The sequence below is a fragment of the Grammomys surdaster genome, unplaced genomic scaffold (genome assembly GCF_004785775.1).
Source record: "Grammomys surdaster isolate TR1022 unplaced genomic scaffold, NIH_TR_1.0 170, whole genome shotgun sequence".
Taxonomy (NCBI): Eukaryota; Metazoa; Chordata; class Mammalia; order Rodentia; family Muridae; genus Grammomys; species Grammomys surdaster.
This window is the reverse complement of record NW_021604618.1, coordinates 9,052,236-9,058,984: the sequence shown is the minus strand read 5'-3', so window position 1 is coordinate 9,058,984 and position 6,749 is coordinate 9,052,236.

The window sequence follows — 6,749 nt, the reverse complement described above, 5'->3', positions numbered from 1 at the left end:
AAAAAAAAAAAAATTTTTTATAAAAAAAAAAAAAAAAAAAAAAAAAAGATGGGCTGGAGACAGTTCAGCAGCTAAGAAAACTGCTATTCTTCTAGAAGACCTGGTTCAATTTCTAGCGCCTATATGGCAACTCGAAATCATCCAGGGAATCCAACACCATCTTCCAGCCTCAACACCAAGCACAAAGAGATACACAGGTATCCACGAAGGCAAAACATTCATTCACATAAAATTGAATGAAAAAAAGAAATAAAAAGGGAAGAAAAGAACATAGGCTGGATAGTTCAGGGTAGAGGGTGGAGTATGCTAGCCATACCCGGTAACAGGTAGGGACTGAGGGATGCTGAGAGAACCTGGAGGCCAGGTCCGATCTGATATGTTAGATAGGCACCTCAGACATTTGTCCCAGATTTGAAAATTAACAAAAATAAAATAGTAAAACAAACAAACTGAAATTTAGAACCTTTGGCATTGCAAAAGATGCTATATAAAAATGTTAATTACGGTATTAAGTGTCCAAGAGATAACAGAGCAAATTTTCCTCTAACAACCATTTTAACCCTTCTTCAGCCAGGCCTGATGAGGCATGCCTTTAATCCCAGCACTCAGGTGGTAGAGGCAGGCTGATCTCTGTGAGTCCCAGCCAGTCTGGTCTGCATAGCAAGTTCCAGGCCAGTCAGAGCTACACAATGAGACCCTGTAATAAAACAAAACAAACTGGTTCTTCAGAGTTAGTTTATTTTAAATGGTGTAAGCCATGCAAAAATCTCCTTTAGGGCTGGAGAAGTGACTCGGCAGTTAAGAGCATTTGTTCTAGTAGATGCCTAGGGTTAAATTCCTAGCACTCACATGATAGTTCAAAACTGTTCACGATTCCAGTTCCGCAAAGATCCAACACCCTCTGTGGACACTAGGCATGCATGTGGTACACATACGTACATGCAGGCAAAACACCCACAGACTTAAAATAAATAAATCTAAACAGAGTAAGTCTTACAAAACTTACTTTAATGGTTTCATTTTATGGAAAGTATCCTTCTAATAGTCCTTCTATATTATTTGATGTCTTTCAAAATGTACAGTTGCTTTGACATCAAATTCTTGAGATTTTTCTTTCTAAAATGAAAATATAAAGTATGTCCTTCACTGCTTGAGAAGGTGATGCCCACGTCGGAGTTAGAGCTTAAATTTCACCTTTTTGTGACTGAAAGGGAACAAAAGCCTCTCTTCATGACTCATGGAGCATGAATCACAAGAGCAGTTACTGAATGATTAAGTAGAATTCAAATGCCAAGGGGGTGAAGTCAAAATCCTACTGAGGTAGAAACCAGAAACCCTGGTTTCATTGCCCCTCCTAATTCACTAACCCTACTTCCTTAAACTAATCTCTCACAACGTCTGCACCTGTTTGCCAGTGCATTAAGCAAAGATCTCATTTGATTTGTTACAAGCTCCGTGCTTATGAGTTGCCTGCTGTACTAAAATACTAAAAGCATCTTGAAGTCAAAATCTCCGCGGACAGGGTCAGCAGTTCCAATCATCAGTAACTTGGGAGACTTCAAAGTTTTCCCTAATTAGGAAGTCTCCTTTTCAAGCCTCCACCATTATTTCGATGCTCAAAAGTTCTGAGGCCCACTGAGGGTAGCAGAATGCCAGAGGGAATGGTTTAGGAATCACAGATACACCACATTACCGCTAATGAGACTGAAACATAATTCATTAAAAAAAAAAAACAAAAACCACTAACTGTCCTTCTAACACCTGTGATATATAACAAGCCTTTTATCTCTTTCCTAAGTTTTCAGCTTTTGTGAGATGCTAATGTGTGTATGTACTTATGCAACTGCTCACAAGAAGATGCACATACATAACTTTGCTCACTGCCATTCAAAAATGTAGAGACAAACACTGATAAGGGAACCACAAGACTATCCTGAGCCTTCCTATAGCACATTAGCGATAAGGATAATGGTATAAAGTAATCAGCAAATGTATTATAACTACCTGTGGTTACAGGCTTGGTGTCCAGCTGCAGTGGCACATGCTTATAACCCCAGAATTCTGGAAGCAGAAGCAGAAGAACACGAGTTAGAGGATAGCCTGGAATACTTGGCAAAAAAAAAAAAAAAAAAGATTCTGCATTCACTGTTGATACAAAGTTCCTCTAGTTCTGCCTCAGACTCTAAAGGACAAATTCCGTAGACTAGTTTAATCAGGAAAGGTTTCTTTAGTCATCCATTCCGCAAATTTTGAGTGCAGAGGAAAATGACTAGGTTAAACCGCGTGAAATTACAAACATTTGGCTGTCGTATGGTTTTTTACTTCCAATGTACAAAAAATGGTTGTTTCAGGTGGCTCAACCTAAGAGAGCTACACAAATCCTTAGAAAGGGAAAGAATGTAAGCAAAAGGATCCAGGTGCTGGAGGTGCTACTCTGTGGTAGAGCATATGCACAGCGCTCATGAAGGCCTGGAGTGGACCTCCAACATCAAAACCGACAGGTAGGCAGGCAGGCTGGCAGGCAGGCAGGCAGACAGGAAGGCAGGCAGGCAAGCAAGAAAGGAGAGAAACCAATTACAATCATAGAATGTTTACAAGGGAAAATCAAAGGAATGAAAGGAGAAAGAAAAAGTTAAAATTGGGAAGAGAGAAAAGAAATGAACAAAACCAAAAAGGTGATATTAAAAACAGATTGGAGACATGGTACAAAGATTAAGAGCACTGACTGAGGCTGGAGAGACGGCTCAGTGGTTAAGAGCAATGGCTGCTCTTCCAGAGGTCCTGAGTTCAATTCCCAGTAACCACATGGTAGCTCACAACCATCTGTAATGGGATCAGATGCCCTCTTCTGGTGTGTCTGAAGACAGCTACAGTGTACTCAAGGTTTGGTTTGGTGTTTTGTTTTTTGTTTTGTTGTTTTGTTTTTTGAGACAAGACCTCACTGTGTGGCCCTGACTGGCCTAGAACTAGATATGCAGACCAGGCTGGCCTTGAACTCACAGAGACCTGCCTGCCTTTGCCTCTCTAGTGTTGAAGTTAAAAGCCTACACTACCATGCCTGGCCCAAGGGTAATTTCTTTTTGGAGGATAGTTTTTTGAGTCAGGGTTTCTCTATGTAGCCTTGGCTGTCCTGGACCGCACTCTGTAGATCAGGCTAGCCTCGAACTCAGAAATCCTCCTGCCTCTGCCTCCAGAGTGTTGGGGTTAAAGCCGTGTGCCACCACTGCCTGGCGACATTGTTCTTAAAACTGACAAATCAATATGCTCTGTGTTTTTAAATTCTAAATTCTTTTTTAAAAGATTTATTTATTTATTTTATGCATATAAGTACACCACCATTGCTCTCTTCAGACACACCAGAAGAGGGCACCAGACACCATTACAGATGGTTGTGAGCCACCATGTGGTTGCTGGGAATTGAACTCGGGATCTCTGGAAGAGCTATTGGTACTCTTAACCACTGAGCCATCTCTCCAGCCCTAAATTCTAAATTCTTAAAAGGAAAGATAAATCTTAATTATGCCCGATGTAGTGGTGCTTGCCTATAACCCCAGCATTCATCCGGGGCAGGAAAATGACTTTGGTGTTCAAGGCTAGTTTTGGTACACAGTAAAATCCTATGTCAAAAGAGAAAAAAAAAAAAAAGAAAAGAAAGGAAGAAAGAAAGAAAGACAAAAAAAAAAATCTCAAAGTTACAAAAAAAATAAAAGTTGGTGATTCAAGACTCTCCAGACCAGGAAGAAGCAAACTACACTCTATATCTCAAATATTTGAGAGCTTGGAGACAGGATGTTAGGTGAAATAGCACAGGACTGAGCAAGAGAGAACAAGGGGATCCTGTTTGTACACTTCTGGGAGCACTGCCCCGTAACATGTATTTTTTTTCTCTCTCTGTGCTCATGCACACGTGCAAGTGCACGCAAGTGTGTATGTATGTGTCTTTCCAGCAGCAGCAGTATTATTATGCTGTGCAACCATGTTACCCAGGCTGTCTTCAAGCTCACGATCCTCCTGCCTCAGCTTCCAGACTGGCTGAGATTACAGGTGCTTGCTATGTTCTTTCTTGCTCACCTTATTGGTGCTGAGATTCGAACCCAGTGCCTTTCAAAAGGTAGACCAGTGCTCTACCAGTGAGCTGCACTTCTCGCCCATGCTAGCACATCGACGGCATCAGTTATAGGTAGAGATGCATGATTTGTTTAATTTTCTATAGGTGTCATATATAGGAAGCTTGGTTTTCCAAATGACTCTGCATAAAGTTTGAATGAAAAAAAAAACTCGTTTGGAATACTATGATTACTTAAGCATGTGTTTACAAAACAAGCCAGAAAAGTTGTGTGGTGAACACCTGAAATACCAGCTCTGAGAGGGTAAGCAGGAGGAACCAGATAGGAATGGAAGCTCTGAGCAGGGTTGTACACTGAGACACAGTGAAAATAAGCAACTCACAAACAACCGAAGGAAAGGAAATGGTGAAGCTCACAGTAAGGTTATGATAAGAAATGAGGGATGAGGAGTGAACTGACTACAGCTGTAAAAAATGCAAGATCCACATGCACAGTGACAAGCTCTGTGACAAATTGTGACAGAAGTCTTTGTCACAGGGCCCTGGAGGGAGCACAGAACCATACCATTTCAGGTTCCTAGGTGCCTTAAAAGGACTATAGGATTTTTTTTTTTTAAAATCAGAACATAGTTCTCATCATGGCTCATGAGAGGAAATAGATGACATTTTTCAGGGTTCTTGATTTTTATTGAAATATTTTGCTATTTATAGCCACTGTTCTTCAATGATGAAATTAAATCTAAACTCCGTCAAAAGTTTCCCAAGACGACTTCCGGCAAACGTTTAAAATAGAGTCTTTAGCCCCTATACAATAACTCTGAGATACCTTCACACGGCTACATAATTAACATTGAGGAGTAGGAGTCAATTCTTTTCTGCTTACTGATTTTACTGGGATAAATTAAAGCAGCAGCCAATTGCTGTTTAAATGTCAAGGCTAAATGTCACAGAAATGTAAGTTCAGTTCCTTTCCTATCCCAGAGCTACAGTAAGCCTCGGGTCTCTTAAGGACAGGAATGTGACCTTACCTGGGAGAGCTCATGACCATGACCTGAAGACTTCCTGCCACAGCCCTTGAGTCTATCCTCAAGCCCATATGGGAGCTGGTTTCCATTTCATTCTTGAATTCACACAGGTAAGTGGGTGTGTGTGTATGTGCTTAGCCCAGACATGCGTGGACACACCATCCAAGTCCGTTAACCTCGTTGCTCTGTTTTCTTTTTTTCTTATTTCCTTTGAAATTAAATAGTTCTTTACCCATTGGCCTTCATTGCTTAATAATTCAAAGACAGTGCTGGAAAGACTCGAGAACCCGGCTCCTCTGCATTCACTTCTTCATGCTTCAATATCCCTCTGTATGAAATGAGAATTAGAGCATCTGGCCCAACTCCACAGATGGCCAGAGAAATGCTATCTGGAAGGGAACTTAAATACTTTATGGTAAATAAGAGTGTAAGGATATTTTGGTTATAAAAAATAATAATAAAATAAGAAATCAAATGCAGAAAGTAAGTAAATAACAGAACAAATCAAGAATCTGCTACTAGCTCTCTCCCTCTCCCTTCCTTCCCTCTGTCTCTCTGTCTCTCACTGTCTCTCTCTCTGCCTCTCCCCCCGCTTAAACACACACACACACACACACACACACACACACACACACACACACGCACACTCAGACAATCTTTCAGTTCCATAGTGGTTGTGTATGTGTCCTGCCAAATGCTATACCATTCTTAGGACCCATATCAGAAGGAAACATGTAGCTTGTAATTCACCACTGAGAATTCTGACTCCCCTCACAGGCAGTCTACAAATGCTGATATTTGATGTGAGCACAAAGCCTCCTTTGTTCCGGCCCAAATTTCCAGCGATGTGGGTAGGCTCATTCTACCAAGGAATGCTATCAGATTCCCATCTGCTGACTTCACGGCAGGGAGCTTCTCACTATTTGCCTCTCCCTAAAACAGTGTGGAGCTGACAGCAAGCAAAGACCTTCCTTCCACAGCTCAAGCCAGAGCAGTCCTGTACTAGCTGAGAAGCAGTTAGCATTTGTCAGCTTCCTTTAAAGACTTGTGGCTCCTGATAGGGCAGGAATTGTTGGACAACATAAACTGGATTAGATGGGGGGGGGGGCACACCGGGGGGGGGGTAGAGAGTTGAAGATAGGTATGGGAGGAGTTGAGGAAGAAGTGAATGTGACCAAAACACATGGTATGAAATTCTCAAAGAATTAATAAAATGCTATTTTTAAAAATAGTGTGGCTGGGTGGTGCTGGTACATGCCTTTTATCCCAGCACTCTGGAGGCAGAGGCAGGCGGATCTCTGAGTTAGAGGCCAACCTGGTCTACATGGTGAGTTCCAGAACGGCAAGGGCTACGCAGAGAAACCCTATCTTGAATACACACACACACACACACACACACACTAAATAAAAGTGTGAAGCATTGACAATAAATAGCTGCCACCTATCAAAATGCACTGAGTATAATAACCTGGAGAGGCCTTTTCTGAGTACTGGGAAGGAAGGAAGGAAGGAAATCTGCCCTTGCCCTAGTAGAACGTGACAATTCTACGTTCTTAGATACAGATCTCAGGGAGATCCAGTTCTCCCTAAAGCAAAATGGTGTTTATCCTTCTGTTCCCAGGGCTCCCAGCCATAGGTTGACTAAATGAGTGAGCAGA